The sequence below is a fragment of the Poecilia reticulata genome, chromosome 10, assembly GCF_904066995.2.
Source record: "Poecilia reticulata chromosome 10, P_reticulata-male-v2, whole genome shotgun sequence".
Taxonomy (NCBI): Eukaryota; Metazoa; Chordata; class Actinopteri; order Cyprinodontiformes; family Poeciliidae; genus Poecilia; species Poecilia reticulata.
In genome coordinates, this window is record NC_088839.1 from 20,577,675 (window position 1) to 20,591,375 (window position 13,701).

Below are 13,701 nucleotides of genomic sequence, written 5' to 3' on the forward strand. Positions count from 1 at the left end.
ATTTTTTTTTATGGTTGAGAAAAACAAACTTCACAGCTTTGCTACTAGATAAGTGATGTCCATCACTCTTCATGCAAAGCTGCCTTGGAAAAATATCTTTGAAATGGCTTTGTATAGTTAGTTGTTAAAGTGTGTTCCAGATTCCTATCGGGCTTGAAAGAAGCGATACGTTATAGTTTTTTGGCAATAGACAGAACTGACACCTTTCAAAGTTTACTATGATTTTTTTCTGTATTTAGTGCTCGTTACTGGAGCAGACGAAATTGACTGAGCCAAGTGTGATAGATTAGAGCATATATGCTATAGCAGCCACAGTTGCAGCTGAAATTCAGTGATTAACACTGATTTTGTGGCATTTTAACATTTAATTTTAAACATTCCCTCAGTCTTGAACATACTTGGATGACTGTAAATATTGTCAACATCGTTACATGGAAAATTCTATCATTGCAGTCTCATCTAACAAAGAAGAAGATGCATACATGAAATCGGAAAAAAAAAGAAAATAGAGCACATCCATCTTTGAAGAACTCCAATCTTGTATATAAAGCAGCGAGGTGAGATAACCATCATCTTGCAGGCAGATTCAAGCACACAATGAATCTGTCAGTCAAACAAACAAATAATTAAATTACTGTCTGATTGTTGAAAAGGGACTTGTCTGTACGGGCTCTGCTGTTTATTTTTTTTGTTTCCTCAGAACATCTGGGCTCTGCGCTGTTGCGTCTCCCATCTGTTTCTCTGTTCTATGAAACAAAACTTTGTGGAAGAAGAGTCAGAGTTGACTTTTCCTGATGAATCCCCGTCAGTATTACCCAGATAAACTGCTGCTCTGAGTGATCAGTCTCTCCCTGATGCATGCATCTGCTCTGTTTGGAGTGGCTCTGAGTTTAAGAAAGTTTTACAGAGGCACATTTCCTATGTCACAAGAGAGCAAAACGTGTCTCTGAGTCATTTGAAACTTTGCAAAGTCTCCCCTCTGAGATACTTCTGCAGCACATTAGGCTGCAATGATTTTATTATAATTACAGTTCGCCCTTCAGATCGGGGCTCAGTTCATCGAACCTGCTGGATTTCACATTGTCCAATAAAAATTAAAGTCTTTTTCATTTTACACTTATGTTTTTCTTGCCTTTTCTGCAAAGATAACTCCAGTAACTAACTTTTCAATGAATCAAGCATTGGACTTAGAGCAATGGTATCCAATCTCACTCTTTTTAAGAGTCAGTGACCTGCTTGTATAGATGTTGCCTTAATTTAACAACCACTGAATTGCAAAATATTAAAAGTTTATATCCCAGGCATGTGTTGGTTAATATGTGGTCAAAAAGTTAAAGTTAGGCCTAATTGGAGAATTCTCAAGAAACCACAGAGGAATAAATCCTGAAGTATCCTCACTTTGAGCACAGCACAAGGAACCAGGTAGCAAAGGTAAGAAAACACTGGAACCAACCAGTGAAACTCAACGGGACATAGGAACCTCATAGGTTGGCGCTCAAGGAATCAAATAACTGGCAGCCAGCTTCTCTTGTTCTCCTGCTGATGGGCTGATTAGACCCAGCACTGCCCTCTGGTGGAAACTAGCGGCTCCACTGAAGAGAAAACAACACACCAAGGTCACCTAATTTTTCCACTGAAAAAGTTGGTTGATTTTAGATTAGTTGTGTTACTGCACGAGTTACAGACTTTGATTGTGAGACCCTCTTATTTTATTGGCACCACTGGTATGGGTGTGTAAAAAGTATCTTAAATGAATTCCTAAAAACTATAATTATTTTTTTACCAACAGACATTAAATCAACATGTGATCATATTTATATTGTACTATAATTACAATTGAAATGTCAAGAGTGTAATTAAAAACTATGTTAATTTAATCAAGAAGGTATTTTTTTATAAATAAAACACAAAAAAACAGTGAACAAACATCTTGATAAAATTTAAATATTACTTTAAACCTAAGTATGTCAGAGATAACAATAATTTTGGGCTTAGCTACATGAAACTGAATGTGAGAACATAACTGGACTGTATTAAAACGAGTTGCTGAAAGCATTTGGACCTAAAAACCTGGACATGAATTGGATGTGCTCGTCTTCCATCAAACTCTGAGGTGACATCTACTTTAATTAGGTATTTTATAAATTAAATGGACTGAAACTGCATCTAATATTTTCTCATACCAGCAGATAATCTTACACTGAAGAAAAAAGGTCCAACCTTTAATTTGAGGAAATTTATTCAGAGCAAAAACAAAATCCACATTAATAAATAAAGTGGATTTCAAATACAGATGATGTTAAAATCCAGACAAAATATATTTAAATGAGGCACTTAAAAAAAAAGAAATTTCAACACAAGGATTTCTGTTTCCCTTTGTTATAAATGTGAAGTAACGGAAAATCAATTTCTTGCATTTTAGGAAGGCTGATTTGTGTTGGTCTTCATAATGATGAAAAGAAAATAGAAACTCACTTAGACGTAGTCATTCACACAGTAAGTATAATAATTTTGTGTAGCCTTGTTGATAAAAAAACTGTATCTGTTACTCTCTCAGTGAAATATAAACATACATCTTAATTTTACCCAATATTTGATTTTTTTTAGCTCCTAACATAACTATGATCAAAACCAGTAATACACTGTAAAATACACCGTTAGAGAGATTTACCCAAATTTCAAAAGATCTACAGGAACTTAAAGCTGCCGTAAGAGAGACGTTTCAAGACCACATTGTTACCATCCTACATTAAAACCCCAGGAAGGAATTTGTAGGCCATCTTTATTCTTTATTCCAGGACAACAGGTGGAAATTGAGTGCACGAAGGACAAGCTCAGAGGTTGATATGATCCATTGTTTCAAGTCCTTTTGTATGAAAAGATGCTGATTTAGTTAAAGCACAAAACAAAAACGAACGCCCTCGCCCCGCAGGCTGCCAGAACATTCCTCCGCTGAGCTTTCGCTCGCTGAGAGTCTCAATCAGTTCTGGCACAGAGATGCTGCACATATTGGAGTAGGCTGATTGGCTTTCACGTCTTGGCGGTTGAAAAGGGGAAAAAAAAAAAAAAAGAAAAGAAAAAAAAGGGAATGGATAGTGATTAAATTCACTGGCAGCCCGTGCAACACAACGCTCACTCTCATTCGTCTGTATTTTTATTGTTGGACGGTAATCCTGTTAATGAAAAATGTGCTGTTTTTCACAGCCACTGGCATGGAGAGCGCCAACCCATCTCCTGTGGGAAGGAAGGTGGGATGAGTGTTTGTCCGCCAAAATAAAAGACACATTAACAAGAAAAGAATGTTGCAATCAACTGAAATTATGTGTCTGGTCAAAAAGCGAGGGACGGTGCTCTCCCGCTGCCTCCTTGGCTGAATGATGAACCTGCTGATCCTCAGCAGGTGAGGTTTCAAAAGCTGCGCCTTTTTCTCCAGCAGGGACATCCAGCAAATCCGACATCCAGCGTTTCAGTCGCACAGCATCAAATCAGACATGGCTCACATCAGCCCACACGGACCATGGGGCGAATCTTTCAAGCTGCAGCTGAGTCACTTAGCGAGCAGCTGCGTTTAAATGCTGTCCTCTGGACAGAGCAGCTTAAAGAAATCTGAAGCTTATATTTTCTTCTTTACATTTCAGCAGAAAGTTAGTCTAAATCTTTAATCCAATGATGCTACACTCACCGACCCCCTTAGGTACATTGTGTCTTTTCACATGAGAGCAGTCATCTTAATGGCAGACAATCAAAAGGTGATGGGAAATTTGCTCAGAGATTTTGATCCATATTGACCCGACATGATCATGGAGGTGATGCAGATTTCTTTGGCTGCTGATGAGAATCTCCCGTTCCACCACATGCCAGAGGTAAAACATTAGGTCAAGACCAAGTGACTGTTCAGGTCACTGGAGTACAATGAGCATATGTTATGTTGTCTTTATTTATTTTTTAATAAAGTCAACTGAAGTTCTCAGAGTGATTGAAAAGCCAGTCTATCAGAAAAAATGTCTGTGGTACAGAGGCAAATAATAAAATTAAAAATAATAATATAAAAAAATGCAGTTTCTTTCAGCTATTAAAGCTTTAGGCTTTTCAACTGATTGTGATTTAGCATTCCTATTCCCTGGGCTGTCTGAATTTATAAATGCTGTAAAAAGCTGCAGCTTGCCCTTATCCAGTACTTGATGAATAAAAACTACAGCTACACGGTTGCATGGGTGAGAAAGTGTTTAATATCCGTAAATTATCTTGGTAATTTCCACAGTTCGTTGAAAATGTGACTTTTGAATTGAAATGTGGCAACCTGTGCTTCTCCATCTGGAACCAGACATGTGATGCGTTGCAGAGAGGATTTGGCTGGGTCTAATTACCAGGATCACTGAAGCTGGTGCGCAACATATTTTTAATTTGTGTCTCTATGACTGCAGGACTTGAGGGATATTGTCGACTTTATTGCTCCTGTATTTAAAATGCTGAAATTTTGTACTAAAAAGATAATGTTTCTTCATCTCTTCTGTTTCTCTATCAGCGCTGTTTTATCTGAAAAATAAATTAAAATATAATTGAAATGTTAAATGTTTAGGTTATTAGTAAAAACCTAAATATTACATCTGAAACCTGTTTAATAAAAACCCCTCATTGCCTTCATGGATTTGAACTAAACAAATAAAAAAAACTCTTTAAAAATAATAAAACAGGAGAAGTAAACATTTGAGTGCAAAAGGAAGAAATGTGACAAAGAAAATCCCAGAAGGTCATTGTTATTCCCTCTGAAATTTTCAACTTAAGCTTCAGATTTCTTTAAACTGCTACTGTACGATTCAATTTATTCTGACTTCATCAGAGAACTCGCATTAGAGAAAGTGACTCTCCCAACACTGCTTTGGTGTTGAGCAGCCATTGTATTCTACGCTGATACCCGAGCTTGGTGTTTAAAAACATAACGTCTTTAACTCGTCTTTAACATAGGCCATGTTCTGGCTGTCTTACTCGCTTTTCTTTCTTTTAAAGGATTTCTCAACTTCAAACGTGACAAAAAATACAATTATTGTGAGATACTACATATGTAAATATATTACAATTAGTATATATATATATATATATATATATATATATATATATATATATATATATATATATATATATATATATATATATATATATATATATATATATATTTTTTTTTTTTTTTTTTTTTTTTTCATTTTTTTTTTGTGTGTGTGTAAACAATCTATGTGGATCATTTTTGGCCAGATTTAGGTGCTGTTTGAAACAGATGATAAGACATACCAAATTTCACATACACTATGATGATCTAGTTAATGTGTTCAAGTCAGTTGACAACATCTGGAAGGCCTCAGCACTGCATTTACAGCGTCTTGGAAATGAATAAATCTACAGCACAACCATAAACTTCAATGCATATTCACTGGTTATTTGGTATGAGATGGTCTAACAATTACGCATTACTGTACATTGACCGATAATGACCAATACAAAGAAATACATAATTGTGAGGTGGAAGGAACACAAGCAATGGTTTCCTTTTTTTTTTTTTTTTTGCAAAGAATAGTGGCATGAGAAAAGAAAATAGAAACATTTAGCCAACTTCACTAAACTGGGCCAAGAAAAAATACAAATAAAAAAAGAATAAAGTATGACCATGATTACATAAAGTTGGGATTTTTATGTTTTGGGCATACAGGAGGTTAAATTAACTGCAGTCACAGCAAACAGTAATTCATACTTTTATTACTGTAAATGAAAAGGCAGCTGAACCATCATGTCATGTCATACTCAAAGCAGGCAAATCCTGCAATGACAATGAAATGTATATGAAAGGAACATCAAGTCTAGCAACAGAAATACGTTTTCTGAAATAATAATGAAAATGTATTTGGGATGGGTGGGTGCAGTTGCTTACTTGATGTCTGACAGGCGAGCCAGCTTTCCCACACTTTGAAATCTCTGCTTTGAAAGCATGGTCCTACTAGCTTTGTACAGCTTATATTCTTCCCCATCAATAGCTCAAACTCAGTCAGATTATGAAGAACATCTCTGGATGTTAATTTGAAGTCTTGTCACAAATTGGATATAAGTCTTTTGCAGGTTTTCAGAGGTTTTCTTCCAGGATGATCTGTAGTCAGCTGCACCCATCTTCCCGTCAACTCTGACCACCTTCACTGTCCCTATTGAAAAAAAGAATTCGCTGGGGCGAGACGGTGGTGCAGGGCTAACGCACGACCCATATGGAGGTCTCGGCAATATCTTGGGAATAGTTGTAGGTTTCCATGAATCTAAAATGGTTGTGATATTTCCAGGTGGATATAAGTCACAGTACCTGATCGTGGAGCTAATCGGTACGTGAAGGTAATCACACATCACATGCATAATGGTGTTCTAAGACAAACCATGGGGAGAAAGCATTGAAACACCTGTCAGGTTACAGGTATTAACTATTCATGACGTCACATGGAGACATCATCTGAGCCAACATCTGCATGCCCCAAAATCCGTGTTGGATTGAGTACATTCATTTAAACGTCCTCAAGGCCCAAACATGGCAATTCTGGATGCAAGATGATTAAATTAACAGAAAAATATTAAATATTTGTCTTGTCAGAGAGGAGACAGATATCTTTGTTGAAGTTTCATCAAAATCTGATCAGACGCTTCCAAGAAATTGCGTGTGACAGACGGAGGGATGAGGAGATGGACGAGTGCCGACCCTCGGTCCCACTGTGGGGGGCAACAGTGGTACTAACGGCTAATTAATCAAATTATATGACAGATGGTGTGGAGGAACTCTCCCCCCCCCACAGGACGCTTTCAGACGAGCCGCGGGCCTCGCGGAGAAGCCGAACGTCAACACTTGACTGAAGTCCTTTTATTCCATCCAATAAGAGAGCGAAGCCTTGGGAGAGACCGAACATGCCGGCATTAGTGGAGGACTGGAGCGGAGAAAGAACAGAGGAATGATGGAGAAATATTGCTCTTCCTCTTTGGATGTGATATGATCGCAGCGTGGTGATATTGCTTTGTGGAATATAGCTGGAGCGCAGAATTAGATTGGGTCTCCCCCTCTGGTTTCCATGATAAGGCCCCAGAAAAAGCAGCTTTGGATCGATCCAACGGACAAAAATGGGACAATGGGAACATAAACAGATTATGGACCTTTAAAATGCCTTCATTTCCAGGCAGGGGACACACACAGAAAGCCCCTTTGCCTCCTCCTCCTACACAGTAGGGTCAAAGCCACTTTTAGGAGCATGTTAAGCATGAAAAACTGACCAATTATCTTTGTGTTTGGATTATAGGCACACTGACTGCTTATTTTTGCACTGACTGGGTTTTGAAAGTAGAACCAGCAGCTGTACTTTGTCCTGATCTGTGGTTGTAATTCTACTTATTTGGCTGTCTTCTTCACACTAGCTGCTTGTTTCCTCATCTGCTTTCCTGAATTGGATCTTGTTGATCTGTTCGTTTTTATTCAGCATTCTTTCCTTTTCCTTCAGTTTTGATTAGAGTCTCTATATATTTTGCATATTTACCTTTTATTCTCATGAAAGAACTGTCCGTTTTCTGCTTTTGAATTTTGGGGTTTCCTCTTATTTTGTTGTAGCATATTTCTTGGGAGTAGATTTTAATCTAAAGTGAGAATCTAGTACAATGTAATCAATTTTACACCCAAATATGTCCATTATCTTTTTACCTCATATTTATATGCTGCCAGGAGTCAAAAGCAATGTAATGTTAAGGCCATTTAGCACTTTACTGAATAAGCTGACTCAATAAGCTGCAGAAAAGTATACAATTTGCTGAATACTTTAGTCAGGCTTTTTGACATTTGAGCCATTTTACTAGTTTTGCTCTTTGACACAGTGCTCATTATCATCATACAGGAAACTGTTCAGTTGCTGTAAGATGTTTTGATACCTCTCTATTTATCACCAGCGATTTTAGGCACACTGGGTAGAAGCTCGTTCCCTTAGATGAGAAGCCCCACACATTTATTTTATCTGGATGTTTCCCTTTTGGAGCTACACCAGTCTCCTGGAAACACTTACATCTTGTTCTTCAAATAATCAGAAGGAAGGTTTATCAGAGAAAATCATTTTGCCCCAGTCTGCTGCTGTCCCTGTGTGTCCATCCTGCAGAATATCAGCCAGTCCTTGATGTTTTTCTTGGAAAATAGCTGCTTTTTTTTGCTGCCCTTCTTGTCCAGAATTTGTCTCGTCACTGAGTACAAATGCACAGTTGTGCATTAGAACTGAAGATTCTGCCTGGAAAGAGTAATGAAACAATTTTAAAAATCTAAGCAAAGTCCAAGGGCCTTCAGCTGTTGTAAACTTTATTAGACACAATTCACTAGTATCTGGTTGAACCTTCCTTTCCTTTCAGAACAGCCTCAATTAAGGTTAAAATACCTTAGAAATTTTGGTCCATATGACATAAGAATATCTCACAGTTGCTACAGTTTTGTCAGTTACATATCTGCCCTTTTTTCTTACTGTTACATTTTTAACACCTACTGCATGATTAGGATTCATGTTGCAGCTGAAATCAAGATTCATATGACCAGACATTTTTGTAATCTGTTGTTGCCCGATACAGGTGAACCTGATTTGAACTACAGCCTCAGTTTCCTGTTTTTAGCTGACACAAGTAAGGTTCTCTGCAGCTGTAGTTCATCTGCTTCAAGGATCTAAGTCTTGATGAGTGGCATTCAAGAATAGTATTCTGCATACCTCGGTTGGAACAAGTGACTATGGAAGTTGCTGTTGTATGTTTATCATTGCAAAGTAGCTTACTTAATCTCATTCGACAGCAACATGCATTTTCCGGATATTTTCAGTTTTTCTGACCGTTCTCAGTGTTTCCAGTAGATCAACAATTCCTAAAATCATCTGACCAGCCTGCCTGGCATTAGTACTCAGACTAATTTAAAGTCACCCAAATTCCCTTTTATTTTCATTCTGACACTAGAATTTTATCAAATCCACATCAGTACCTCTGGACACCTAATGTTATTGAGTGTCTTTTGATTGACTAATTTGATCTTTGTGTTCAAAAGAAATTCATCTAGTGTACCTAATAAACTGACCTGACATATTAATATCTACCATATTCTGCATGACTGAGAATCAACAATAAGTTCCACTGATACTGCAGTGAACGTGGAATAATGTGGCATTTTAATAAAACCACATAGATGAAAACAACCGCAGGTAATGTGTGAATAAATGCAACAGATAAAAGCACGCTACACGTGACAATAAGCTTGCACTTGGTCTTAACTTTAACACAGTGTGCTTCTCTTGAGCATGCAGTGAAATTATAAAAACACTCTTTTAACAGGATAACTGTACATCAGAACCAGAATCTGGATCAACTTGGAGCTGAAAGGAAAATAAACAAACACCCTCAAAGCTATAGAAATACACAATTAACGGCAGCACTATGCGCAAAACAGAAATGGAGTATAATGAGAATGAAGACAGCAGCGTAGAAAGCCGGTCAATTTATTCTCCAGTGGGCTTAGCCTAAAGCAATGTAACTAGAATATGAGGTGTTTAATGATAAAATGGATTACAATCATTAGGAGCTTTACCTGTAAGGAGAATAGGCCATCACACTACGATGTTGATAGTTAAATCTCTCACCTCAAAACAAGGTTGAAAGTTTTTCAAGGTTACAGGTTACTTTGTGTGGGTTTTTGTATGTAGATCCCGGTTGATTCCTGCGGTCCAATAGCAGGACTGTTTGTATAAGTGGCCGTTCTGCTGTTCAATTATACTGAAACCTCTAAAAACTATTTAATGAATTCAAACTGGAAATTTACATGGTGAAAATGTACTTAACATTTTCTTTCTCCATTAAAAATGAAGACAATTAAAATGATTAGACTCTCACCACAACGTAGAGAAGGGATTCATAACAACATTGCCAGAAGCAAGCATGCTATAGTAATAAAAAGAAGAAAAGCGCTGAACAAAGTTTCCGTGGCTGGCATGATGAATGCAACTGTGAGGTGGTCCAAGTGAAATAAAGTCTTTTTGGAAGGAGAACCTAAATTTATTATGAAACCAAGAGTACCTACAGTACCTACTCCCTGTCCTAGAACATTTATCTGAGCTTTCTTCTGCTCACACTTTAAAATGTCACATGCCAGTGTCATTGTGCAGACAAAACATGTTGTGCTCATGTTTGCACCACATTTTCTCCTCTCTTTGCCTGATCCTGATATAAATCCAGAAAATTTCTTCCAGTTTACAAAGACATATTTTCCCTAAATTTCCAAGTTGCAAACTGTGCAACGTGTTATTGTAAGCGCTCTTGCTGAAGGCAGAAAGGATGTTAAAGGGTTCATTTGTGCTCCACCCCATATAGGCTCAGTTTGACTGACGCCATCAAACAGTCAGGCATTCCTGAAAAGCAATTAAAATCTAGGAAATAATGTCAGATGTGAGATGAAGAAGAATGCTGCATAGCCCAGTCAGGAAGCCTGCTGCATCTGTCAGCAGCAAACAGGGTGCACCGACTGAAGAAAGGGGTACGCCAGATCTTCACTGACTGCATGCGGATCATTAAACAATCCAAAGCCCGTTCAGGACGAATATAAAAAAGCTATTTTAATGATGTTCTCCTGTAAACCAGCACCGCCCTGGGCAACTGCCCATGTTCGCAGTATATCAAAAACTGCTACTGCTCTGCACTTCATTGGATTCTTTGCTTTTAGAAGAATGTGTAGCACCAGCCTCTTCTTTATCAGTTCTTTGAAGCATTTAACCAAGCAGAAAATCCCAACCTTATCCTTTATTTCCAGCTCATGACTTTTACCCTCTCCGAGAGGAGCAGCAGCAGCGTTGTCGAAGGATTTAAGCAAGCAGAAAAAGGCTTCACAGATTTATTGCGATGAAAACGCAGCTGGAGAGCGCATTCAGAGCTGACAAAACAGATCCAATATTGCAGCTTGTTCCTTGTAATCTTATGAGTGGTTGGGGAGCGAGGTGATACCACAGATAAAAGTAAATCTACTTGGCAGTAAAGATTTGCTGTCCTCATTTGTTTGTTGTGTCAGAGGCACGGAGGACTATTAAGAGCCAGAGCTTGCTCTGCACGAAATTCTCCTCCAGGACAAGGGAGGAAAAAATACAAGTGGCAGACTGGGAGATAAATTAGGACCATGGCCATGGCCTATAATGGTGGGATGATGGCTGAATTGTTTTCCCGGGGCAGACTAGACTCTTATTTTCCCGGCAGGAGGCTTCTGTACCTGATTAGCGAGCAGAAAACCTGCTGAACACAATGAGGCACTCGAATGTGGGCGACAGACAAACAGAACCAAGCTGGTGTTTCCTGCTAAAGAAGGACACACACACACAAGTGCAGCAAACAACACACCACGAAGAGCAAAAATGATTCTTAACCAGGATCTCTCAGTCACAAACACACAGCAAGTTTGTGCTCTAACAAGCTCCCAGGGTTCAGCAATATTGTCACATCCATCAGAGAGCCGTCAGTCAGCCTGCCAGCACCCCGGAGCCTTCACCATGCTGTCAGCTCTGCTTTAATACAGTGGTCACTGCAGCGGTGTTCTGTGATACTACGGATGGTGAAGATGCCGTGAAGTGATTCTGCGTTGGTTTGAGTAGCATCACTCATGTTTTTGAGTGGTGTTTTTGAGCCAAAAATGACCATCAACAGCTGCAGTTTCAGGAGGAATAAGAACAGTTTCCGTTTCGCATTTTCACTTGCAAAACATTGGTCCCAACAGCTCTTTCTAAAAATAAAATCTCAAGTGGTCAGATGTCTCCTATTTTTAGTTAATTCATCTGTAGACTAGCAAACTATGAACTACTAGTGCTAGAACCTTGACAGTTTTTTTTTGTGTTGCACACCTATAGCTGCACCAGACAGCAGTCAGAGTGCTTGGAGAATTGGGGAAATATTCTCAGAGTCAAAATAACAGCTACACAGAAGAGAAGTCATTTAATAGTAATGCCAATGATTCAAAACCATGTTAAAAGTGTAGTGCAAACACCGATGTAAGCAAAATAAAACATAATTTACTGTAACTGCTGCAACTCTGACCAGTCGGCTAACAAATTTTCAAGAAAATGTTAGAAAAAAAAAAAAGTAACTACAGTGCAAATGGTGAGTTTAAACGTGTTCAACTAACAGCTTCAAAAAAACATTCAACTGTAAATGAAGTGCTCCAAATCTCTCTAATTTGCCTGTACTAAAATGAAATTAGCTTGTTAGCCTATTGGACCACATATTTCCCGCTCTCCCTTCGCCCCTCCCGTCCTGCCACACCTTAAGGCAAGCCCCTCATCACAACAGGTGTATGAACTCACCTGATTGAAACTGTTCAAGCTGGTTCCTGTTCCGTTTGTCAAGATGTCCGTTTCCCTGCAGAGCAACACCGCCGCCATTCTGTCAGCGCTGCCGTCCGTTGAAGGAACTATTACCGTAAAAATCCGAGGCTGTGTTATCTCTCGTCCGTTCATAAGCGCACCATTGTTATCTTATGCCGAGTGTGGACCGGTAAAAACTAAACAAAAGTAAAAAATAGGAATACTCCTGTGCGCCAGCCCCTCCGATGTGGCAAGCCGGAAGTCCTGAGAAGCGTGTGACGTCAAAGAGTTACTCGTAAGTCATAGAATTAAAGGAAATTTAATAATACTGAAATAATCATTTGTGTTCCATAATGAAATTAAAATGCTACATTTGTCTCTGGTGCAGATGAAAAGATTGGATTCCTGGTTTTGCTTGGTTGAGACTATTACATGACCTATAAGTCTTATTTTTTACATTTATTTTAATAAATATTCGTAATTGTATAATTGTAAGCATTTTAATGGGGCAGATGTATTTTTTTTCTAATTATTCACAGCTCTTGTGTGGCAAAAAAAAATTGTATGGGAGCGTTTGCCTGCCCTGTTCAACTAGAAAACAATTATGGACACTTTTTTTTTGGGAGAAGTGATTTGTGTTTATCTCTTTATGGATATTTAAAAATACAAAACTGAATAAATGAAATTACATGGATTATTTTTTTGGTTTGTGTTTGTGTGCAAAGAAAAATAGATGTTTTGTCATTAATAATACTAACCGGTCAATACCTTTGTAGTGTATGTTCCTCGTGTGATTGGGAATAAATGCAAAAGTAAAATAACTTTGCAAATCCTAGTTGTCCGTGATACCTGGCTGGCTCCCCTTTAAAAGTTTAAATAAACCGTCACAACCTCACCCAGCTGAATTGGTCAAGATCTTTTTGACTTTATGATAATGTTTGTGGGTTTTTTTTTAAAGCCTATTGCTCGTAGGAATCCCCAATTCATGTACTTCTATCATCTATGGATTAATGAGGGTTCTTGGAAATAATGCTTGACCATTTTATCCACAGGATCTTTTTCTGAATGCAGGCTTCAAAAGAATTTATTCCAGATCTTCAACAGAATGGCTCACAAAGAAAAGAGTCAAGATTATGTATTAGGTCAACAAAACTCTAGACCTCAGCTTAATTAATAAAAACTCTTGAGTTAATGAATGTGTGCAAATTTTCATTAACAAAAGGAAGGACAGTTATTAAGTGATCAAAAATAAATTTGCTTCTATAAAAAAATACAAATGAATTGAATTTTTAAAGGACTGTGCACTCTCTGACCCCATTGTCATTGCGTCTATTTTGTTATTGCT

The 13,701-nt window shown here is 38.0% G+C and overlaps 1 long non-coding RNA gene across 1 annotated transcript; it reads right to left on the reverse strand.

The window, feature by feature from the left end:
• Nucleotides 1-7,989: 7,989 nt before the first annotated feature.
• On the reverse strand, nucleotides 7,990-12,640 carry LOC103471463 (uncharacterized). The gene is made up of 2 exons (XR_534640.3): nucleotides 12,357-12,640; nucleotides 7,990-8,279 (listed from the first exon to the last, which is right to left on the reverse strand). It is a non-coding gene; the product is annotated as an uncharacterized LOC103471463 (long non-coding RNA).
• Nucleotides 12,641-13,701: the final 1,061 nt, after the last annotated feature.